Source organism: Nicotiana tabacum, chromosome 20, assembly GCF_000715075.1.
Source record: "Nicotiana tabacum cultivar K326 chromosome 20, ASM71507v2, whole genome shotgun sequence".
Classification (NCBI taxonomy): domain Eukaryota; kingdom Viridiplantae; phylum Streptophyta; class Magnoliopsida; order Solanales; family Solanaceae; genus Nicotiana; species Nicotiana tabacum.
The window spans coordinates 130868111-130894683 of record NC_134099.1 but is presented as its reverse complement, the minus strand read 5'-3'; positions in this window follow the sequence as shown (position 1 = coordinate 130894683).

Below are 26573 nucleotides of genomic sequence, written 5' to 3'. Positions count from 1 at the left end.
CAATCAAAACAACAAAACAAACAAAAATATTTGGCCTAGTTTGCACTTGGAAGATTTGTGAATTGTTAGCAAAACTGTAAACCACTTATGCTATTGATGCCATGATAAGAGTAAACTAAAGACTTGACTAGGATGTGCATCTCCTATGAATAAAACCAAAAACATTTCGACTAGCAAATGTGTCTGCTAAAGAAAACTTGAATGACCCGAACTAGGAAGCGCGTCTCCTAGAGGTGAAACTTGGATGAACTAAACTAGGAAGTGCATCTCCTAAAAAGCATAACCTGAAAAATCCAAACTAGGAAGTGCGTCTCCTAGGGGTAAAATCTCAGTTTAGGAAGTGCGTCTCCTAAAAGAATAACCTGAAAAACCCAAATTAGGAAGCGCATCTTCTACAGGTGAAACTTGAATGAACCAATAGGAAGTGCGTCTCCTAGGGGTGAAATCTCAATTTTGGAAGTGCGTCTCCTAAAACAAAAATATTACTTGAAAACCCGGACTAGGAAGTACGTCTCCTAGGGGTAAAATCTCAATGACTCAAACTAGGAATTGCGTCTCCTAGGGATGAATTTAAATGACTCAAACTAGGAAGTGCATTTCCTGGGGTGAAAACTTAAAAACTAGGAAGTGCATCTCCTAGGGCTGAACTTAAACGACCCAAACTAGGAAGTGCATCTCCTAGGAATGAAACTTAAATGAACTAGACTAGGAAGTGCATCTTCTAGGTGTAAAATCTCAATTTAGGAAGTACTTTTCCTACAAGTATATCTTGAAAGACCCAGACTAGGAAGTGCGTCTTCTAGGGGAGAAACCTCAGTAACTTAAACGAGGAAGTGCGTCTCCTAGGACTGAACTTAAATGATCCAAAATTAGGAAGTGCGTCTCTTAGGGGTAAAATCTTAATTTAGGAAGTGCGTCTCCAAAAACAAAATATAACTTGAAATACCCAGACTAGGTAGTGCGTCTCCTAAGGGCAAAACTTCAATGACTCAAACTAGGAAGTGCTTCTCCTAGAAATGAACTTAGATGACCCAAACTAGGAAGTGCGTCCCCTAAGGGTGATATCTCAATGTAGGAAGTGTGTCTCCCAAAATAAAAATATAACCTGAAATACCTAGACTAGGAAGTGCATCTCCTAGGGGTGAAACTTGAATGAACCAAACAAGGAAGTACGTTTCCTAGGGATAAAACTCAATTTATGAAGTGTGTCTCCTAAAAAAAATATAACCTGAAAGACCCAGACTAGGAAGTGCGTCTCCTAGGTGTGATGTGTGATCTTCTCAATAGCCTTTGCGTAAGATGAATTGTGGCATTACGCCTAAAAAATTCAAGCTTCCAAGAATTGATATGAACATAGCCTTCATCCCTGTTTCAGACAAAGAAAACTTGTGAGTTTAAAACATGGTGGTTAGTTTGTGGCCTTGACCTTGAAGGCGGCTGCTTCTACACTTGCCATGATAAATTTGATTTCAACTTGGAAGACCTTGATTGTTATTGGATAACCATTTTCTCTATCAACCCTTATCACAGAGAATGATCGGAGCCAATCATACACCACTATAAAGTGGCGAGAACAGTCGAAGCAAGTTTTACCTAAGATGGTTGGGATCGAATCCACAGGGAGCTAAAAGTGGGAATTGGATTCCTATCTAAACTAGAAATGTGTAGTGCTCTTAATTACTCTTCCAATCATCTTTTGGTTGGTTATTACTTCTAATATTTATGCTAATGATAAGCTAAATTAAACTAAGAATGAGTTCTTGTAAGGTTTTCTAAATAGTTAAAGAGGCACTAGGGAAGTGACTTTCTCCTAGGTGAATACTTGACAGGATCTAAAGCCTAAGGCAAAGACGTTATGTTGGGGATTGTGATATAGCCAATGCACGAAATTACTCACTCTATACCTCTCGGTAGCTTGAGTGACTTTGCCCTAATTGACTTTCTCAATACCAATTGGGTATCAAAATTGTGCAAGCAATATAGGCTCAAGTCGGGTATTACTATCTCTAGGTTTAACCCTTTAATTGGGGCTATCAATCTCTTGAGTACACCCCAATTCCTTGTTGGACTGATTTTCCTAGACTCAATATCTCTTTCTCAAGAAGATCCCAAGTCAAATAGGCACAGATTAGTGTTTGCAACCACTAATTCAACATGAAAAACACATTTCAGTCCAAATATCAACTACCCATAAACATCTAAGCCTTAAATCAAAAGACCCATCAAATACCCACACTAGGGTTGAGCTACAACCCTAGCAAATGGGTCTAGCTACTCATTATAATGGAAGAAAACAACAAAATAGATAAGAACAACCCATATGATTTAATTACAAACTAAGATAAAGAAGATTCAGTGTTAATCTAGCTACAAATTACTCAAAATAGACATAAAATGTGATTCACGTACTCTGGTCTCTTACAGATTACAAAAGATACCCTAAAAAAATGAAAAAAAAGTATTTATCCTAGGCCAAAATTTCTGGACAAAAATACCCCTGACTAGGTACTGCGGTCCGCATAAAATGCATCGCGGACCGCAATGAGGCTTCTTGACTTGAATAATCATCCTCTAAATCTGGCCACCGCGGGCCACATAAATTGCACCGCGACTGCGGTGGCTTCAACAATGGTCCGCACAAAAAGGACTGCGGACCGCATTGGCCTTTATCTTAAAACTCCCAACTCTTTGAACCCCATCTTCGCGGACCGTACAAAATGGATTGCGGCCGCGAAGAGGCTACTACAACTGCACAAAATCCTCCACGGACCGCATTGCCTTAGGCTCCCAAAAGTGCACCTCTCTAAATCTCCTCACTACGGACCGCATAAAATGGCTTGCGGCCGCGGTGAGTTTGGTGTAGTTGTGCTTTGACTTGTTCTTGGTACATGTGCATGATTCACTCCTTTTTGAGCTGGTTTTGACTAATTGTCACCTTTTTTACCAAACTCTGCAAACAAGTACAACATGTAAACCTTTAGGACTATTTTGTATACATTTTAATCAAAATTCAAGTAAAAAGTAGTGTAAAATGAACTAGAATCCCTTGTTATCAACTCCCCCAAACTTAAGCTTTTGCTTGTACTCAAGCATACAAAATAAGACCCACCTCCTTAAGAGTAAATCCAAGAAAATTCAGCTAACCTAAAGTGACCTCATCTAGCATCAATTGGGACTAACAATTGCCCTCAATTCAAATGAATCTTTAACAACATTCGACCTTCTAAGCACCATGGATTTAGTGCGACACAAGAGCATCAAGAGTTGACTCAATCCATCAAAGAAACTCTTTCTACTACTTTGGTCATTGTAGAACCCAAACTCAAACTCCTCAACTCTCCCTAAGCAAATCTCATTTTTAGGTTGTAGCACTTAGAACAAGGATTGGGGAAAACACACTCATCTCTCTCAAAGAAAGGTCACAATTCTAGATCTAAGTACCATAAGCTTGCCCCTTATGTGAGTCACCACTAATGCAAGCTTCATTCAACTCAAGATCATATAGGGCTTTTGTGGAGATATAGTGAAGGCTTTTGGTTCAGGGTAGGAATTATTTGGTCTAGGTAGGTTCCATCTTCCTTTAAGCACTTTATTTGCTCCATTTTGGTACATATTCTCTTGACTTTTTGAGTCATTAACTTCTTTCTTAGGGGTTAGAGAGACACACTGTCACTCTTTCTTGTTCATTTCAAACCTTTTTCTCCTTTCTCAACTTTCCACATCTTTCATCTTTTTACTTTTATTGAATCCTTTCATTTTTTTCTACATTGATCATTCTTTTTGACTTTTTGATTTTCTTTATTTTTCATTGCCTTTCCTTTCTTCTTTTTGTACCTTTTACCACTTTGTTGCATTCCTCGTCTTTCCCCCCAAACTTATGCTTTTTCCTTGTGCTAAGGAAAGATAGGGTGCCAAGAGAGGGTATTTTTAGAACGGGTAAAGGCTTGTATCGTGGTTTTTTAAAGAAAAAGGTCTATGGCTCAAAAGGGTTGACTAGGGATATTATCATTGGTAGGATATGGAAGTTTTTAAGACATCATTCGGATCAAGGAGAGCCTATAATCACATCTCAAGTCAAACTACACTTACAATTTCTCCTAGACAAACATTCAAGGCAAGTTCTAGAATAATGGCTCGGGACTTGGACTTGCAATTCAAATTCTCACCACACATGCTATAGGATTGCTAAAGAGACCGAGTCATGGGACCACAACAACTTTAGCTAAGATTTGAGCAACACAATGGTCCCAAAAGACACTTGATGATTATCGGACAACACAAGAGTCTCAAGGTCACAACTTTCACCATCCTATACACAACAATTTGTTTTTGACCATGTGATCAAAGGCAAATGTGTTAGGCCCAAGTGAAGCTTTGCTTGAGGCATATTTACTCACTAGCTACTATTTACACATAAAGCAAAAAGAAAACAGACTTAAAACCTTAAGAAAGTTGTCATGCCATCCATCATCGGGAAGAGCCACCCGGTTCACACAAACTCCACCTTTGGAAGAGCCGTGGTATTAAGAAAATCAAAGGCTTATTGAACGCAAAAACTCAAAATAAGAAGCTACGAAAATGAAGTAAGAAGCTATGAAAGAAAAAATGCAGAAAGTAGAATGAATATTTACAAGAGGGGATTTAGATGAATATACATAAGGGGAATGAATATATACATCAGAAAGTAATTTTATATACAGACCAAAGTTTCAAAGTACGAAAAGTGAACTAAAATGGTAAAATTATATACATACCAAAAGTAAAAAGAAAGCATAATAAAAAAAGTAGTGTCATATATACAACCCAAATCATCCAAATAAGGCTACCCCCTCAAATGAGAGCAAGCATTGTCCTCAATGCTAACTAACCAAAAGAAGAACAATAAAAGATAGAGAGTAAAGAGAAACACCCTACTGGCCCTCTATCTGCATGGGATCATAAGCCTGGGTCCCTAGGTCCTCGGGCTGCTCAGGAACCTGTGACTAGATCCCTGTAACCTGTGTCTCCACTAGGACCTGGGCCTGCACTGGGTCCTAGGCCTGCAGTGGGGCCTGAGGCTGGATAGAGGAACCTCCATATGGGTCCTCCAACTCTATCACAACATCATCAGCATGGGGAATCACCCCCTTCCTCTTTGCTGGCCTCTCCACCTCCTGCTCCGGCTCAGGTTGGGCTGCTGGAGCTGAGTCATGCAATAAACGCTCCAAAGGCAAGTGATCATCCTTCAATTTCTCTACCTCCACCCTAAACGCTTTCACCGACTCCTTGGAAGCTCGAGTCTTTCTCAACTTTTTTGTTTCTTTGGTGAGCTCCTTCAATGCTTTTCCATGTGTACCAACAACATCCAAGATCAACTTCTGGTTTTCCAGGAGCTTCTTATGGTTGTCCAAAAGCTCCTTGAGAGTATCCTCCACTGACTGTGAGACTTAAGGCTGAGGGGGTACCGACTGGGCTACCGCCGAGTTAGAAAGTACAGACAGCATAGTAGTGGCTGCCTGCATCTAGTTGTTGATACTGGCAAGGGTCTGGCTTAAATGGTGGGCAATCAATGGGTAGGCTGAAGATGAGGGGATATCTGGGGCAGTGGCAGTAGAGGATCCTGGGGCCATATCTGGGGTAGCTAAAGGAGGCTGAGTCGGAGCTGCTACTTTACTACTGGCTCTTCAGACTGGCTAGTAGAAAAAGTGGATTTGCCTTTAGGAGCTTTGCCTTTGGGGTTGTCATCACCCTGTAGGTTGTACCAAAAAAAATGTGTCTTTGCTTTCACCTTCACATCGAATATCCTTTTGTATACATCTTGATCCTCAAAGTACATAGTAAGGAAATTTGGGAAGGAGTAGGACCTATCATCTTCATTTACCACCCGTGTAATCACCTTGGACATAACATTCTCGATGTTAATCGGGTACCCCGCCATGATAGAAGCTACCAGAATTGCCCCGAAGATAGGAAGAGAGTTCTTATGAGTGGTGGGGTCTAGCCTGCTGTACATATATGTCTCATAGCCTTTCACCTCGAAGTTCAGGGTTCTTATCCAAATTTTGACCCCCGCTGTCAACCATGCTAGGGTGGTACTTGGGATTGCCAAGTACTCTGCTAACCACAGATGGGCATCCTTCCCCAATGCTAGCTTTTCTAAGTATAAAGTCTCATCCTCCTCTGGGAATCCCAGGTAGTCATTGATTGTTTTTCTATCAAAAATTACTTTCAAATTTTGCACCTTAGTCACTGTAGTGCCCTTTTTGATGTGGGCAAATTAGTGTAAAACTCCTTCACCAAGTGCTCATTTGCATCCTCAACATTGCCTATGAAATAATCTCAGCTCGGCCTCTCTCTGAATTGGATCTGCACATTTGGGTTGTGAGGCAGAAGATCCTTGTCAATGAATCTCCGTTCAAGTATCAACTTCCTCTCGGGCCACCATTCTCTGAACTTGTGGTATGCCAATTCACTAAAAAACTTATCTGCCAAGCTTCCGGTTTTCTGGTTCTAGCCATCCCTCCTAATTGGGGCTCACCCCTCCTTCTTCTTCTATGGGATCCTCACCGAGTGTTGAAGCTGTAGGTGAGGTAGAAGAAACATTATCACCGCTCTTAGCTGAACCCTCAGATGACAGAAGAAATTACCATTTAAGATTGAGCAGTAGAGGTGCCCAGAGGTGTATCTCTCAATATTCGCCTTTCCGGCCAGTTAAGAACATACTCCGGCACTGACTCGGAGTCGGGTGCCTCCCGGGAGGGCACATACTCACTTCCCGAATAGGAAGCAGCTCTATCCGCATCTCTTATAGACTTTCTGGTGTCCTTAATTGCTTGGCGGACTTGTGGGGTCAATTTGATTATGCCTCGTCCCCTATCCCGGGAGGACTCTCCTTTGCCTTTCTGTTTATCACTACCGCCTAGTGATTTAACCATTTTCTGCAAGTGGGAATTGAGTTGAAGCTTGTTAGTATCAGAAGAATTAGTGAATGACATAATTACAAGAAACAAAAAAAAATAGTTGCAGATAGCAGACTGCGGTCCACACAAAATGCAGTGCGGCCGCAAAGGGACCACTGCGGACCGCACAAAATAGCACCACGGTCCGCATTGAGGTAGGTGTCAGACTACCCACTCTCTGATAAAAGCCACTGCAGACCGCACAAAATGGTACCACGGTCCGCATTAAGGGACCACGGACCGCTGAAAATTCACCGTGGTCGCGGTCCTCAATTTTCAACTTGCTGAAGTTTCACCACCGCGGTCCACACAAAATGGCATTGCGGACCGCGATAAATCATAAATAGTAATACCAACCTAGGGTTTTAGATTTTTCCCATTTTAAGCCTCAATGACCATATTATGAACCCACTAGGTAGTTAATCATTGTATTTAACTAATTAATCCTAATCTAAACACATTATGTAACCCTAAGCTAAAAATTGAGATAAAAAGGGAAGAAGAAGACGTATAACTAATCAATTAGAAGAAAATAAACACAATTAAAGACTAAGGGAAGATTAAAAGTACCAGTAACGGGATGTAACACAGATGAATGAGAGTGAGTGATTGAATTCGTGCAGTTAGGGCGTACATGAATAGTATTTTCTATTTAGTGTGCAGAAGAGCGAAAAGTTTTAAATGAATGCCTAAGGTCCAATTTATAGAAAAAGGACATAGGGCCTACTTCACCTATCCATTGCGGACCGCACAAAATCGCACTGCGGTCCACGGTACTCACAAGTCAGAAGACCTGGGGAGACGTCCACTGCGGACCACAAGAAATGCTTTGTGGCATAAGTGGTCCACCGCGGACCGCACAAAACGCATTGCGACTGCAGTGGCAAACTTCAGAGAACTCCAATCTTTACCCATCAACTTTGTGGACCGCATTGAAATGTTGCCTCCGCACCAAGGCCTTTATGGCTGCAAGAAGTGCAATGCGGCCGCAGTGCAAACTTTAGAGAGTGCACATTTTTTCCAACTTGGTCCTGCACTACATCAAAACAATCCTACGCATATCTCACAACCCGTTAGTCACAAAGCAAATACTACACTAAAAAGAAAATCAAAGAAAAACAAAAAGAAAGACACATGAAGTGCCTCCCAAGAAGCGCCTGATTTAACGTCACAACACGGCATAGGTTTCCATCAAATCACTTTAGATGAGTAGTGCCACCACGTGGCTATCATTAATTTCCCAGGTAGTGCTTGGCCCTGTGCCCATTAACTCTGAAAACCTCCCCATTTTTGTTCTTCAAGTCAAGTGCACCAAATGGAGTCACAAGCACCACTTCAAAAGGTCCACTCTATTTCGACTTAAGTTTTTCCGGAAACATACGTAATCGAGAATTGAACAAGAGAATCAAATCACCCACTTTGAACTTCTAGCCACAAGCATACTTATCATGAAGGTACTTCATCTTGTCCTGATAGAAGGATGAACTGGAGTAGGCATAGAATCGGAATTGATCAAGTTCATTAAGTTTCTCCACACGAAGATTTGCTGCCGCATCCCATTCAAGATTCAGCTTCCTCAAAGCCCATATGGCCTTGTGCTCTAACTTAACCGATAGATGTCAAGCTTTCCAAACACCAACCAGTACGGAGACATACCAATTGCTTGTAAGTAGTTCTATAAGCCCATATAGCATCATCACATTTCTATGACCAATCGGTCCTATTTGCATTTACTGTCTTTGACAATATACTCTTGATTTCCCTGTTTGGGACTTCAAATTGGCCACTCGCCTGAGGATAATAAAGAGTAGAAACTTTGTGATTGACACCATACTTTGCAAGCAAAGTGTCAAAAGCTCAATTACAAAAATGAGACCCCCATCACTTATGATTGCTCGAGGAGTGCCAAACCTAGTAAAAATGCTCTTCTTGAGAAATGCAACAACACTCTGGGCCTCATTGTTGGGTAAAGCCACGACTTCAACCCACTTTGAAACATAGTCGACTACCACTAGAATGTATGTGTTCCCACATGAGCTAAAAATGGGCTGATGAAATCAATTCCCCACACATCAAAAATATCAAATTCAAGAATAGTATTAAGAGGCATCTCATCTTTCTTCGAAATTCCACCCGTTCTATAACATTTCTCGCATCTCTTCACAAGTTCACTTGCATCTTTGTACTAAGTTGGCTAATAAAACCCATAACTAAGAACTTTTGAAGTTGTCCTCGCCGCGCCATAATGGCCACCATAGGGAGAGGAATGACAAGCCTCTAAGATACTCAATTGCTCCTCCTCCGCTACACACCTTCGGATCATATCATCCGTGCGGATCTTGAACAAGTACGGCTCATCCCAATAGAAGTCCAAACTATCCCATTTGAGCTTATTCCTTTGGTTAGAAGAGAGCTCACATAGGATTATACCAGTCACCAGGAAATTAGCAACTATGCAAACAATGGCATACCATTCAACGACACAGAAAGGAGTTGCTCAACGGGAAATAAATCATTGATCTCTAGGCCATCACAAGGCCTCCCCTCCTCCTCCAAGCGGGACAAGTGGTCCGCCACTTGGTTCTCACTACCCTTCCGGTCCACAATCTCCAAATAAAACCTTTGAAGTAACAAGACCCATCACATCAGTTTAGCTTTGGAATCCTTCTTCATCATCAAGTACCGGAGTGCGGCATGATAGGTATGAACTATGACCTTGGCACCCATGAGATACGTCCGAAATATCTCCATCATGAACACAATAGCCAAAAGCTCTTTCTCAGTCACCGTGTAGTTCACTAGAGCATAATTCATTGTCTTGCACGCATAGTACACCGGATGAAACATATTGTTCACTCTTTGACCCAAGACCGCCCCAACCGCAACATCACTCACGTCACATATGAGCTCAAAAGGCAAGCTCCAATTGGGTGAGGTAATAATAGGAGTGGTAGTTAGCTTGTGCTTGAGAAGTTCAAAGGCTTGCATACATCTCTCATCGAACACGAACTTGCCATCTTTTTCCAATAACTTGCATAAGGGTTCACTGCCTGCGAAAAGTCTTTGATAAATCTCCGGTAGAACCACGTATGCCCAAGAAAACTTCTAGCTCCCTTGATAGAAGTAGGGGCGTCGTACCCCCTTTTTCCCCCTTCCAACGGAGAGGAGACCGGGTTTCGACATTCATAGGTTATAATGACTCGTTCTTTTTGGGAATTGGGTATTTAAAAAGTCACCACCTAATGATTTAGGGCGCATTAGGACAGCCATAGAGTTCATTTACAACTATGTTTGATAACTAGAGATTGGGTAAGGGCTTGAAATTATCCTGAGGGGAAGGTTATAGGCACCCCTCAAGATCCACTAGTGTGGTTCCCGGCCCGATAGGGTTTTGTGAATTTGTGCAATTAGCAAGTAATCAAATAAAAGGTTCAAGTAATAGGGGATTTAAATTTAAATATACAGGTGCAAACAATTATTAAAAGGCAGGGTTTTGGAAAAAGAGTTATAAGCTAGACATGCTTGTAAAAAATGAAAGGGGGTCCTATGTTTATTTATAATATGGATCACCTCAATGCAACACCCGGTATGACACTCCTCGGAAGAGGAGATACACGTGGTATTAGCGCACCGATCATCATATCCATATCTACCTTTCCCACCCTATTAAGGTATTAAAGTGCAGATTGGTCTCGACCTCTATTGCATGCTATTACACGTCCCATTCCTACAGGCTCGGAGGAATTTAGGACTACTATTCCTATAAGAGGGAAGATTTTAGGCTGACTCTTAGGATTAAAGGTAAAAGGCTAATGCGACATACAAAACACGTAGGACTGCATTTTGAGGGGAACATATAAACAATTAGAGGGATCATATATACCTCCGTATACAATTCATATAAATAGCATGACTTAAACACAGTTAAGGTCTTAATTTTAAAATCCTAAAGTAGAGTTTAATTCAGAACCAGATTCATTGTGTAACTAAGAAACGAAGTCTGAATCAGGCCTGCCTGCTGGTTATAGCAGTTGATAACTAACAAAGGCAGTATCAGTTTTATTTAGGTAATTACCTAAGGCTTGCCTAAGCATAATGGTGATGTCCTATGAGCACGATATCTATATTGATTAAGAATGTAGTAGAGCAGTGGTTAATTTTAAACAGGCGATTTAGAACCTATAGGCATGCTTTCTAGTGATATTCATTAACACGAAAAGAGTAGGTTAGTTAATCTGATTCAGACAGGCACAAGTCAAACTGATTTTTAACTAAACTGGTTTTAGACCTTATAGGCATGATTTCTATTACAGCTGATTTTAAATCCTATAGGCATGGTATCTAATTATTAAAAGATGACTTTGGACTTATAGGCATTATCTCTAAGGGAAATGAATCTAGATACATATTGTAATGAAAAATTGAACTTCAATTACTTTACATACTATAGGCATGATATCTAATTATAAAGCGGATTTTTAACCCTATAGGCATGATCTCTACTATTAAAGCCATTTAGACCCTATAGACATGATTTCTAATTGTGAAAGTAAAGCATACAGAATTTATTTTAAAACAAAGCAGATCATATAGGCATGTTGTCTAACAGACAATATTTGGAAACAAAATAGACCCTATAGGCATGTTATCTACCCAATTTACCCACTATATACAACTACCCACCCTTTTCCACTAATCACCCCATAATTGTTTACAAATTATTGCAGACCAAATGCTTGAATTACAAAAGAAGTGCAGAAATAAGAAATTACAACCAAAGGAAGCCTGATCTTGACTTCCTCTTTGAGTTATGTAATGAACCACTTCAATGCTAATATTTCAAAGCCTTTTCTCATACCTAGGTGTGTCAGAGTTCCCTAAGGACCTCAAGGGATCCCGGGCAGTGCTCACACCCAGATTTACATAACCAAATAGAATGAGCGAAGTGTGGAAGGGCCAGCCCTTATGTGTCCAAGTTCAGAGGGAGTTTAATGGTCCCAAGGCAAGGCTCACACAAGAGGGGCAAAAACTAGATTCTAAGAATATAGTGGAAGTGCAAAACATAGTTTGAAAAAGAGATTTATTTTTAAAAGCTATAATGACAGTCCATTTTGAAAGCAATTAGTGATAAAAGTGATTTAAATCAGTAGTAGTAGTAAAAGTCAATACTACACAGAATAATTAGTCATTCAAAGGGGTCAAGGGCTTTTGGGGATACATTTGTCTGTAAGCCCATGAACCCAACAGGGGTCTAGTTTGGTCATGCATAGTAATAGCTGATGCTGGCATGACCACAAACAAGTCAAAGGAACACAAACACATAGAGGGATATGGGGGTTTGGGGTTCATAAGACAGAATATGCTTTAAAGCACACATAGGGGAAGCATTAATCTAAGGGAAAAGGGAACATATTACAGCATGCTAATAATGTAACTTAACTGCAGAAACATGAGCAGAAGTAGGCAAGAGTTAAAGAAACTGAAGTAACTAAGAAGCATGTTGTTGTTGGGGCTTAAACAATTAACTAGGACATACTAGTAGAGAAGCAAAGTGCAGAAAGGTAAAGCAAGCAAGATTCCTCAGCCGGCTAGACAAAGCAATAGCACAAGTAGTAGTAAAGAAGGAGAGAGTTTTTGAGTGTAAGTGTGTGTTCTGAACTCAATTGTCCGTCTTTTTAAAAGAAGAGGGGGTAGGGTATTTATAGTTTTTGAAAACGAGTGAAGAATATGGTAATAAGTAAAGTCTTAACACAAACATGGAAATAATCACAATCAGAATCAATTAACACAAGTGATTCCCTTTAATTAAGGAATCACTGCTTAATGGATACTAACAGGGTTAATTAAGGAAAGAAAAAAGTTTGGGACAGATGATTATTGCCATATAAGGGGCAGTAAAAGTATGAAGTAAATAATTGAGACTAAGTACAAAATATGCTTAGTTTTGGGAAAGGGTTTAGCAAGATCAAACATCATAGTAAAGGAAATGAATCAATCAATTTAAAACAAGTGAGTAAAAAAATTAGGGTTTATAAGGGAATTCTTTGCAATCAATCGTGAAATTGAGGAAATCAAGATCAATCAAGAAAGAAACATGATTCTGCACTTCAACATATAAATAGAATGAATAGAAGTATCAGACATGCAAGGCCAAACACATTGGCAAAAGAAACAACACAAACATACAGCAGTAGCAGGTTAAGTAGTCACATAGAATCAAAAGTGAAGAAAAACATAGTCACAAGTAAGAAAGTCAGAAACAAGTAAAGACCTTCAAATTCATAGTAATAAGCGAGGAAAACTCTTTTAAGAAATTAGGGCTTCAACAGTAGTCGAGTTTAAGAGATGATAAGAACTCAGAATCAGATAAGTCAAACAAGGAAAAGAGAGTAAGAAACAAAGAACTTAATCGAACAAGTATACATTCAAACAAACAAGGACTGTTTTAGAACTCGGATAAGACCAAAAAGACTTAGGGTTTTCAACATGCTGAATCAGGTAGAAGGAATGCATAAACAAGTCATTTAAACATAGTGAAATCATAAACGATGCTGAAGATCGAATGAGAGATCTTTAAAAAGAGTTTTAAGAAACCCTAATCGTTGAAAAATGAAGAGTCATTTTGAAAGAAAATCGAAGAATCTTAGAGAAAACACTTGAGAAGTTTGTAATAAGCATAGATCTAAGATAGATCTGAAAGAAAATCAAAAGACCTTAAAGCCAGGGTTTCAGAGAACCCCGAAAAAGTGAGAAAGACTTTGAAAGTTACCGATCTAGCTAGAAAAATCGTGGATCTAACTTGAATAGTCAAAGGTGGCCGGAAAAAGACTAGATATGGCGGTTGAGCAAGGACTGGACCAGACCTCTTTGAGATCTGGCCATGAAATCACGGAAACAAACAGCCAGGATCCATAGGAGGCCAATACACCTCTCAAGCAGCCATGAGAGTCCATGTATTAGGTCGGGATTGCAAGGAATTAGGGTGGAATTGGATGACGGCGACCAGGGCTTATGTGAGGCTGCAGAGAGAATTGAGAGGAGAGGCATTCAAGGGCAGCGTTTAGTGAAAAGTGAATTAGGTTAAGGGGTCATTTGGGTTTAATTATGGAAGGGTGAATGGTGGTCGTTGATTTGAATGATCAACAGCCTGGATTAAAAGGGTAGGTAAGGAATCCGGGTTTGGGTTGGTTGAAATTGGGTTAGGGTCGGGTTTAATTGAAATTGGGCCGGAGAAATTGGGTTTAATTTGGGGTTAAATTTAGGCTAAAAATTAAATACAAATGGGTTGTTATTTAAATAGCCAATTTTCCCCTTTTTAAATTATAAAAAATAGTAAATAAATTATTGAAATAAATTGAAAGCACTAAAATAATTCACATCATGTAAATAACAATTTAAAAATATAGGGCTTAATTTTATGGATATAAAACACAATTAAATCTTAAAAAGGTTAATATTGCAATTATATGAGATTAGCTTTAACAAATACTAAACAAAATAGTAAAAATATGTAAAAGTTACTCTAGCCAGATTTTGGCATAAATAGAAAGATCCAATAAATGAATCATCAAAAATAATAATTTTGGACATAATTATTGGTATTTTATGGATGAAAAAGAGAAATAAATCGATTTAAAAACCTTTAAAAATTATGGAAAAATAATAAAATATTTGGACATGCTTATGTGTGCATTTATATACTATTTTGAAGCTATTTTGCATATTGAAAATATATAGGAAAAAATTGGGTATCAACAATTGCCCCTCTTTACCCGGAAAATATGAAAAAGTTGTTGGGTAAAGATATGATGGCCAATTTTGACCGAGCGAAATGGTTTGAAGAGGTTTAGGCCGCACCGTGGCTTCTAAGCTGCCTACATATCCCTGGTTTTACAGGAACCAGGTCGTATGTAGTTCAGGATTCATCGGCGGAGTATGCAGATGGAGACTTTTCAAGAACGGACGCAATATCCAGGGCGGGGTGAGTGGACAGCTTGTGGGAATGGTTAGGTTTGATATGGCTGCAAGAACTGGAGCACGATCGCTCCAGCCGGGATGGCCATTGCTTGCCGATTTACCTGCAATTAGGAACAATACAAGCATACACTGTCCATAAATTTTAACATGATGCAAATTCCCGTCGGACCATGAATGACGTCTTTGGACGGTTAGGATGACGTCCTCAGACCATTACATCCTGGGCCATGAAGCATATGATAAAGGATTTGCAGGCCATGGAATGATGCTCTTGGGCTATGAGGATGGTACCTCCGAACGATGATGCCTTTGAATAATGATATGCAAAACAAAATTTAAAGGGATCCTCACGCCATGACATGGTGTTCTTGGGCTATGAAGATGGTGCCTCCGAACGATGACGCCTTCGGATTAGTTGGCAATATTTTATCCCATGAAGGATACAGTAGTATGATATGGACAAGACAGAGCTTAGTTTTACGATTTGAAAGGCAGAGCTTAGCCAGTAAGAAATGCAAAATAAATAGTGCTTGGGATAGTTCTTAGTTTCGAAGAAAACGGGAGGCAGAGCTTAGCCTCGGAAGGCAAAATGATAGCCTTATGCAAGATGCAAATGCAGAGAGAGGTAGAGCTTAACTTCAGAAGGTAGAATGGTAGCCTTATGCAGGAATGCAGATGGAGACAATGTTTAGTCTCGGAAGGCAGAATGGTAGCCTTACGCAGAAATGCAAATGCAGATGGAGATAGCGTTTAGTCTCGGAAGGAAGAATGGGAGCCTTATGCAAGAATGCAGATGGAGACAATATTTAGTCTCAGAAGGCAGAATGGTAGCCTTATGCAATGCAAATACAGCTGGAGACATCATTTAGTCTCGGAAGGCAGAATGGTAGCCTTTATTCAATACAAATGTAGATGGAGACAACGTTTAGTCTCGGGAGGCAGAATGGTAGCCTTATGAAATACAGATGCAGATGGAGATAGCGTTTAGTCTCGGAAGGCATAATAGTAGCCTTATGCAAAATGAAATGACGAATGATAGTAGATTTTTCTTAGCTGATAGCAGATTGTGATATTGTGATTACTAAGAGCATCGTGTCGGACGAAAAATCACTGGTGTGTGCGGATAACAAATGTTGGTAAGTATAATGGTTATATTTGTCCCATGGGTGTATAATATGTTTGATGATTTCTCAATCCTAGTGCCTATATCCAAAGAAAAAATCGTGAGTTTTGTAAGGGGGAAGGCCAGTTCGTATCCCCACTGGCTTTGCTTGAATTGCTCGGCTTTGATCTAGTGATATTGTTTGTGTCATTGGGGTAGCATTACTAAACAAAGTAGTTTCGATAATAAACATGCAATGAATTTTGTAAAAGTATGACATAAGTGTATAATTAAAAATGGTTTTTAAATGAACCGACGACTATGACGCGGTTTGGGACATTGCAACCTCTCTTGCTACGGAATTTGAGGGTCCTCCTCAAAATTCTGCCTCAGTTTAATGGATTGATGCTTCTGACTGTTTCTTGGGACGATTGGCTGAAATTACTTCGGAATTTTGAGCGTCCTCCTCAAAATTCTACCCCTTTTCAATCACATGGGGGGGGGATGAAATTTTTATTGAATTGTGACTGAACCCATAGGGCTGCCTACGTATCCCCTCTTAAATGGGAATTAGGTCAGGTGTAGTTCAGTTTACATCATATTGGGGAAGCATAAAGATTAGACATAGAAACGCTTGACTGTATCTGAATTAATCGGCTTTGGCCAGACTTCTCCGTCCATTTCTACAAGTATGAGGGCTCCTCCTATCAGAACCCGGTGAACCATGTATGGAACCTGCCAGTTGGGAGAGAACTTCCCCTTGGCTTCATCTTGATGCGGAAAATTTTTCTTTAACAACAGCTTCCCCGATGTGAACTGTCTTGGCTTGACTCTTTTGTTGAAGGCTCTGGACATTCTGTTCTAATAGAGTTGATCATGGCAAACTGCATTCATTCTTTTCTCATCTATAAGGGCTAGTTGCTCATAATAACTTTTTACCCACTCTGCGTTGTCTAGTTCAGATTCTTGCATGATCCTTAGGGAAGGAATTTCTACCTCAGCGGGAATGACAACCTCTGTACCATAAACTAGCATATAGGGGGTTGCCCCAATTGATGTGCAGACTGTGGTAAGATACCCCAATACAGCAAATGATAACTTTTCGTGCCACTACTTATGCTTCTCCATCATTTTCCTCAATATCTTTTTGATATTCTTGTTGGCGGCTTCTACAGCTCCATTCATTTGAGGCCTATAGGCTGTGGAATTCTTGTGTATGATTTTGAAAGTTTTACACATAACTTTTATCAAGTTACTGTTGAGGTTGGAGCCATTATCAGTAATGATTGTCTCTAGAATTCTGAATCGACAAACAATGCGATCGCGGACAAAATCTGCCATGACTTTCTTAGTCACTGCTCTGTAAGATGCTGCTTCTATCCAATTGGTGAAAGAGTCTATGGCTACCAAGATAAATCTGTGTCCATTGGAAGCGGCAGGCTCGATTTGTCCAATAACATACATCCCCCAAGTGGCGAACGACCATGGTGAGCTTGCTACATTAACCTCATTTGGAGGTACCTTTATCATGTCTGCATGTATCTGACAGCGGTGGCATTTTTGGACATACTGGATGCAGTCCGTTTTGATAGTCATCCAAAAGTAACCATCCCGGAGTATCTTCTTTGCTAAGACAAAACCATTCATATGTGGACCGCAGGTCCCAGTGTGAATTTCCTCTAGTAGCCTAGATGTTTCCTTTGAGTCGGCGCACCTTAGTAATCCCAAATCAGGAGTCCTCCTATACGGGATTCCTCCACTGTGAAAGAGGTTGTTGGGAAATCTCCGAAGTGTGCATTTCTGAATATGATTAGCAAGCTTCGGGTACTCTCCTTTTGCCAAATATTCCTTGATATCATGAAACCAAGGCTTTCCATCTGCTTCCTCTTCGACATGGGCACAATAAGTTGGATGATCATGGATCTCTTACTGGAATAGGATCAATGAAATGTTTTTCTGGATGTTGTATCATAGATGACAGGGTAGTCAATGCATCGACGAACTCATTCTAGACTCTGGGAACATGTTGGAACTCCGTCTTCGTGAACCTCTTTCTCAATTCCTGTACATGATGCAGATATGGGAGTATCTTGGAGTTCTTGATTGCCCATTCTTCTCATACTTGATGTATAAGTAAGTCTAAATCTCCAATTACTAGCAGCTCTTGAAGGTTCATGTCAATGGCCATCTTGAGTCCTAAGATGCAGGCTTCGTACTCGGCCATATTTTTGGTGCATGGAAACCTGAGTTTGGCGGACACCGGATAATGCTGACCGGTTTCTGATACTAGGACTGCCCCTATGCCGACTCCTTTGAAATTTCCTGCTCCATCAAAAAACATTCGCCGACCGTCATAGGATTCTCTAATGTCTTCTCCTATGAATGATACATCTTTTCCAGGAAAATACATTTTTAGGGGTTCGTATTCTCCATCCACGGGATTCTTAGCAAGGTGGTCTGGCAGTGCTTGTCCCTTGACCGCTTTTTGAGTTACGTAGACAATGTCAAACTCACTTAACAGAATTTTCCACTTGGCAAGCTTGCCAGTGGGCATGGGCTTCTGAAAGATGTACTTCAAAGGATCCATCCTTGATGTGAGATATGTAGTATAGGCACAGAAGTAATGCCTCAGCTTCTGAGCTACCCAGGTCAAAGCACAACAAGTGCATTCCAATAAAAAATATCGGGCCTCGTACGAGGTGAACTTCTTATTGAGGTAATAAATGGCCTGGTCCTTCCTCCCCGTTTCATCATGCTGCCCCAGAACGCAACCGAAAGCTCCATCTAACACTGCAAGGTAGAGTAGTAAGGGTCTACCTCGCTCGGGAGGGACTAAGACTGGTGGTGTTGACAGGTACTCCTTGATTCTATCGAAGGCCCTTTGGCAGTCATCAGTCTATTTGGTAGTGGCGTCCTTCTTCAACATCTTAAAGATCGGCTTGCAAATAACTATAGACTGTTCTATGATTCGACTGATGTAGTTGAGCCTTCCCAAGAAACTCATCACATCCTTCTTGTTCTTTGGCGGCGGCAATTCTTAAATGGCTTTGAATTTTGATGGGTCCAGTTCTATTCCTCGGCGACTCACAATAAACCCAAGCAATTTCCCAGCAAGAACCCTAAATGTGCACTTTACGGGGTTTAGTTTCAAATTGTAACTCCGCAGTCTATTGAAGAACTTCCTCATATTTTCCATGTGATCAGTGGACTTCTTGGACTTGATGATGACATCATCTATATATACCTCAATCTCCTTGTGTATCATATTATGGAAAATGGTAGTCAGGGCCCTCATATAGGTGGCCCCTGCATTCTTCAAGCCGAACGACATCATCTTGTAACAGTACATCCCCCACGATATAATGAAAGTCATTTTCTCAGCATCTTCTTCATCCATCAGGATCTGATGATAACTAGCAAAGCAATCTACAAATGACTGCAGCTCATGCTTGGTGCAATTGTCAATCAGGATGTGTATATTCGGCAAAGGGAAGTCGTCTTTCGGACTGGCCCGGTTGAGATCCCGGTAGTCGACACGGACTCTGACATTCCTATCCTTCTTTAGCACTGGTACGATGTTGGCTAACCATGTCGGGTATTCTACTACCCTGAGAACCTTAGCTTTGACCTGCTTGGTGACTTCTTCCTTGATTTTCAAACTCATATCAGGCTTGAACTTTCCGAGCTTTTGTTTTACCGGCGGACATGTCGGATCGGTCGGCAGTTTGTGACCTACAATAGACGTAACCAAACCAGTCATGTCATCATACGACCAGACGAATATGTTCTCATATTCCTTTAGAAATTATGTGTATTCTTTCTTTTTTGATGGCGATAGGTGAACGCTGATTCGTGTTTCCTTGATGTTTTTTGTATCTCCCAGATTAACAGTTTCGGTCTCGTCCAGGTAGGACTTAGGCCTATTTTTAAAATTCTCAACTTCTCTGACAATCTCGTCAGGTATGTCATCCTCCTCTGAATCAATGTCCGTTTGTTGCGTTGTCTCATTGCATGTCACAGTCATTGGAAATAGTAATACTGTTTTATAAGTAAAGTAATGAGAGAAAACAATAATGAGTGTTGATTCATAAGAAAAGTCAAAATGCTTTGATAAATTGCATAACTGTTTTGAACATTGAATATCTTATTGCGGGAATTGAAAATGTGAAAATAAAATCATTTAGTAAATAAAAACAGTGCATGATGCTTATTTTAGCCTAGCTACCTCGAGTCTCATCAGGCTTTGGTTGTCCTAATGGTCCAATTGTTGAGGCGTGTCCCTTTGCTCACAGCCTGTATGGAAGGGCCTTCCTCCCCTTCCTCCTCGAGAATGACACAACAATCCATGTCATTGTCTTCTAGGAACAAGTTCTTCACTGCTACAAGTGCTTCTTCTTCGTCTGACCCATAAACAATGTCAACCTATTGGAAAATCTGCTCTAGACGCAGTATTGGCTGCTCTAGTGGGTAGTAAGGACCGCGCCGTGGTGGCGACCAGTTGTTGAATTCTTCCCAGGTGTAATCAAATCCCAGACCGAAAGTAGTTCCATGCATCTTGAGGTTTATGGGCTTAGAAATTCCTTGGAGGTTCTTGTCGAGCCCTTTGCCAGGTTTATACCCACTCTAGTTCTGTATACTCTCAATTTTGTTATTGTATATGGTGAATTCGGGGGCCTGAGTTCCCCGTCATAGGGTCTTCTCGCGATTTTACCCCTCGAAGCACGAAGCCGAGGTCGAGACTCATCCTCGGGGTTAGTCAAGAGCTGATCCGAAGGATATTGCATTCCGACTAATACAGTGAGCTGCAACGGGCGAGGGGGAGTTCCCAAGACACGCGACTTGACCTAACAAGGCCGGCCTGTCCGAGGCCTATTTTCAAGACGTCATATTGTAAGCCCGGGTGATGTTGCTCCATTTCTCCACAAATGCAATAATATCTCTCTCTCTCTCTCTCTTTTTTCTAACTTGCTCATTCTCACTGGCCCGAGGTAACTTTAATATCTTTCGTTCTCTTACTTGTTCTTCACTATATTGCTCAATATCGGTCGTAAAGAACCTTGCTTAATCGTATCCTTAATTGTTATCCCATTCCCGGCTACCCCCGATAGCTCGAGCCCGACTCAAATCTTGATCCTGAGGTTCCTATCGACCGGTTCTGCATCCGGGAAATTGGCCCCTTTGGTTTGATTACTGCCTCGTTTTAGCTCGCACTTCATCATTAAACTTCACGTTCTTAGCATCATCTGCTCTAACAACTAGCTCGAGAATAGATCACGTATTTTTAGAATCTCATTTACAAATTTAATTGTTGTAACCATTCTCACGGTAAACAGTTTGGCTCCCACCATGGGGCTAAAAATAATAGTGATTATTTTCTTGCTGATTTCTTTGCAAAAACGCAAGTTATCTTTCACATTTTTTCTTGTCCAAGATCTTCACTTTCAGGGTAGAGCGCCTAGCTCGGCTAGTGAAATGGGAATCCGGAACCTTAAAAGCAACAGAGAAAATGGCACGACTAGCCTAGAATCAGGTACATCGTCTGGTCCAACTCGAGCAGAGTGGAGGGATCCCCAACATAGCGTCCACATGATTATTGGGGGAACCAACGATCTCCAAGGACCCATGTCCAAATGAACGAAAACATCCGCGACAAAAGAGGGACCAACCCGAAAACGCTTACACAAAGAAACCCTCATATTCAGCGAAGAGGATCTCGAAGCCATGATGGAACCGCATAATGACGCGCTAGTGATCTCGTTTCTCTTAAACAACACAAAGATAAAGCGCGTGCTCATGGATCCGGGCAGTTTGGCCAACATAATCAGGTCAGAAGTGGTAGAATAGCTGGGGCTGCTCAGTCAAGTTGTTCTCATCCCTCAAGCCCTCCACGGCTTTAACATGATCGGGAAAGAAACAAAAAGAGAGATCACCCTCCCGATTAACACGTCTGGCACAACCTAGAATACCGAGTTTCAGGTCATCGACGGAGATACAACGCCTTACTCGGCAGGTCTTGGATACACAACATAAGGACAGTGCCCTCGACTATCAACCAGGTGATAAGGTTTCCCACAAGGGACGGCATTGCGACCATACATGGAGAACAACGGGCAACGAGGGAAATGTTTGCGGTCCACCATGAGGCGCCAACCCCCACAGACTCGACCTCAGATGAGGGGAGAAGAGTGAAGACCCTCGAAAACGACGAGAAAGATTTCTTCACCCCTCAAACTTTCATCGCCCTCGAGGAATTGGATGTAACCAAGTCAACAGTCGAAGAGCTGGAGCAGACCGTTGTGATCCAGAACCTCCTAGATCGCAAGGTATACCTGGGAACGGGGCTGACCCCCGAACTCAGGACAGGGTTTATTCAATTTCTTAGTTACAATATCGACTGTTTTGCCTGGTCCACCTAGATATGACAGGTATCCCATCAGAAATAACCTCTCACATGCTAAGCGTCTATCCCAAATTCAAACCCGTGCAGCAAAAGATGAGATCGAAGTCCAAGGTAAAACACAGCTTCATCAAAGAGGAGGTAGCGAAATTTCTTAAAACCGGATCTATTAGGGAGGTAAAGTATCCAGAATGGCTAGCTAACGTAGTGGTAGTACCGAAAAAAGGGAACAAGCTAAGGATGTTCGTAGATTATAAAGATTTAAACAAAGTGTGCCCAAAGATTTCTTCCCGCTACCTAATATCGATCGCCTGATCGATGCTACGGCCGGCCACGAGACCCTCACTTTCCTCGATGCCTACTCGGGGTACAACCAATTCCAATTAAACCCCGAGGATAGGGAAAAGACCTCATTCATCACGAAATATAGTACATATTGCTATAACATAATGCCCTTCGGGCTAAAAAATACGGGAGCAATATACCAGCGCCTAGTTAATAAAATGTTCGAGCATCAAGTAGGTAAATCGATGGAGGTATATATTGATGATATGCTAGTCAAATCCCTGCGAGCAGAGGACCATCTGACCCTTGTAGGAAACTTTCAACATCCTCAGAAGCTAAAACATGAAACTCAATCCTGAAAAGTGTGCCTTCGGAGTAGGCTTGGGCAAATTCCTGGGATTCATGGTGTCAAACAGGGGGATCGAGATCAACCTCGACAAAATAAGGGCCATTAAAGAAATCACAGTGGTGAACAACATGAAAGTCGTCCAACGGCTGATGGGGCGGATCGCGACCCTGGGCAGATTCATATTAAGATCGTCAGATAAAAGCCACCATTTATTTGCTCAACTCAAAAGAAAGAACAACTTCTAATGGACTCCGGAATGCCAACACGCCCTGGAAGAACTAAAACAGTACCTGTCTAGCCCGCCTTTGCTGCACACACCCAAGGAGGATGAAACACTATACCTATACCTAGTCGTGTCCGAAATAGAGGTAAGCAGCATACTAGTTCAAGAAGAGCAAGGTATGTAATTTCCTGTGTATTATGTAAGTTGAACCTTGGGGGACGCCGAAACCCGGTACCCCCATGTGGAAAAATTGTCTCTCGCGCTGATAAGCGCCTCGTGCAAGCTGATGCCTTACTTTCAGTGCCACCGCATTTGTGTTCTATCGACTTATCCTCTTCAGAGCGTATTGCACAAACCTGAGTTATCGGGTCGACTGGCCAAATGGAACATCAAACTTGGAGGGTACGATATCAAGTATCAACCCCGAACGGCTATCAAGTCCCAAATCCTGGCGGATTTCGTGGCCGACTTCTCGCTATCCCTCGTCCCCGAGGTATAGAAGGAACTTTTACTAAAATCAGGCAAGTCCTCTGGGGTATAGACCTTGTTCACGGATGGTGCCAAAAATATTAGAGGATCCGGACTCAGTATAATCTTAAAGCCGCCCATCGGCGGCATAATCTGACAATCCATAAAAACCACAAAGCTAACTAATAATGAAGCCAAGTATGAGGTTATGATTGCAGGTTTAGAGTTGGACAAGGGTTTGGGAGCCGAGATTATCAAGGCAAAATGCGATTTGCTCCTCGTAGTAAGTCAAGTGAATGAAAGCTACGAAGCACGGGAGGACAGGATGCAAAGGTATTTGGACAAAATCCAAGTCGCGTTACGACGCATCAAAGAATAGACCTTAGTCCATGTACCCCGGGAGCAAAACAGCAAAGCCGATGCCCTCGCGAACTTAGGGTCTTCTGCTGAAGAGGAAGACCTGCTCCCCGGAGTTGTCGTGCAACTATTCAAGTCCGTGGTTGTGGAAGGTCACACAGAAATTAACTCTACCATCCTGATATGGGATTGGAGAAACAAATACATTATTTATCTCAAAGACGGGAAGTTACCCGTGGATCCAAAAGAATCAAGGGCCCTACAAACCAAAGTAACCCGGTTCTCGCTCAACGAAAATGGGGCTCTGTACAGAAGAACTTTCGACGGCACCCTGACGGTGTGCCTTGGACCGAGCGACATAGATTATAGGCTCCGAGAGATCCATGAGGGCACCTGCGGAAATCACTCCGGGGCAGACTCCCTGGTCCGAAAGGTGATCAGAGAGGGATACTATTGGGACAGCATGGAAAAAGATGCCAAGGAATTCGTCCAAAAATGCGACAAGTGTTAGAGATTCGCTCCCATGATCCACCAACCCGGCGAACAACTACACTCTGTTTTATTGCCTTGGCCATTCATGAAATGAGGAATGGACATCATCGGCCCTTTGCCAACGATGCCAGGTAAAACTAGATTCATTTTGTTTATGATTAATTATTTCTCAAAATGGGTGGAAGCGCATGCCATCAAGAAAATAAGAGAGAAGGAAGTCATCAATTTTATATGGGAGCACATCATATGCCAGTTTGGGATCCCATCGAAATAATATGCGACAATAGGAGACAATTCATCGGGAGCAAGGTAACACAGTTCCTTGAGGATAACAAAATCAAAAGGATCCTTTTATGCCGTACCACCCGCGTGTGAACGGCCAGGCCGAATTTACGAATAAAACCATCATTTAAAACCTAAAAAATAAATTGGAGAGCCCCAAGGGAAAATGGAGAGAAAGGCTGCCCGAGGTGCTGTGGGCATATTGGACGACTCCAAAATCAAGTACTAGGGAGGCGCCCTTCTCTATAGTATATGGCGCCAAAGCACTGATACCAGTAGAGGTCGGGGAACCAAGCGCCAGATTCTGGCGCACTAATGAGGGATCAAACAATGAAGCCATGTCAACGATACTCGAGTTGCTCGATGAAAGATGGGAAGCCTTGCTAGTTCGGATGGCTGCCTAGAAGAAGATAATCAAAAGATACTACAACAGGAGAACAAATCTCTGATACTTCGAAATCGGAGACTTGGTCCTAAGGAAGGTTACTCTTAACACCCGGAACCCTAATGAAGGGAAGCTGTGCCAGAATTGGGAAAGGGTCGTATTGTGTCCTTAGGATAGTTGGCAAAGGCTCCTATAAGCTTGGCACCATGGAGGGCGAGCAGCTTCTGAGCAACTGGAATATATCGATGCTCAAATGATATTACTGTTAGGGCGCCCGATTGCGAAACCCTACAAAAATCTTCGAGCAAATGACGCGCTCTTTTTTCTCCAACCATGCTTTTATCCCGAAGCAGGTTCCTTGCCGGCAAGGTTTTTTAATGACGTGACTTCCACACACTCCCTAAAGAAGGATTCAAAGAGCCTACAAGACTCCCTTTGCAGTCGTCCTGGCCTCAGAAAAAGGACGAACGGTGCTCTGATAGGAGGCAATGTACCGGACCAAATAGCTCGAGGAGTCGCACCCACGTGGGCCGAACTCACGATAGTGAAACAATATATGTTTACGCCAAGTAATGAAAGAATATATTTCAACATTTCATACTTCAGAAAAGGGAATTTCAACGTGCTCGCAGCGAATGCCTCCCCATTAAACGCGTCCTGAGATACTTGGAGACTTAGCGTCAGCAATTCAACACCCGCATGACCCCAGTGTTGGAACTATGGTCTCATAAAGTCCCCGCAAGGCAACTCCGAGCTCACGAGAAACGATCTTTAAGCTTAAACAAACACTATGACTCGGAGACTATCATTAATCGCCATACACTGGGAAACCCGAAATTGTAAGACCCCTAGCGGGCAGACTCGGCGTAACCAGACCAATCCTACATTACAACAAAAACTGTAAGACCTCAATAGACATGACAAACTATAAGACCTTAATAGGCATGACAAACTGTAAGACCTCAACAGGCATGAAAATCCCAAAGTTTGGGCTATACATCGTATTTGTAAGAATCCCTAAAGGGAATACCCTCGGCGTAGACGCCTAAACTATCACTCGGGATCAAAAAATGGCTATGGCCAAACACATATGACTACTGTCAAAATGGTTGATACAACCAAATAATGCGACTCGAGGTCACCCGACTGTCGCTAAACAAAATCGCAGGCCACTACTCCGAATATACTTCGGAAAGAACCGGTTAAAATAGGCTTCCTTCAATAAGCAAAAACGAGCTCCGACCACGTCAGCTCCAAAATTGCAAAGCGTCGATCTACTCAACCTACGAGCTATGAACCTTCCGAGGTGCTCAAAACA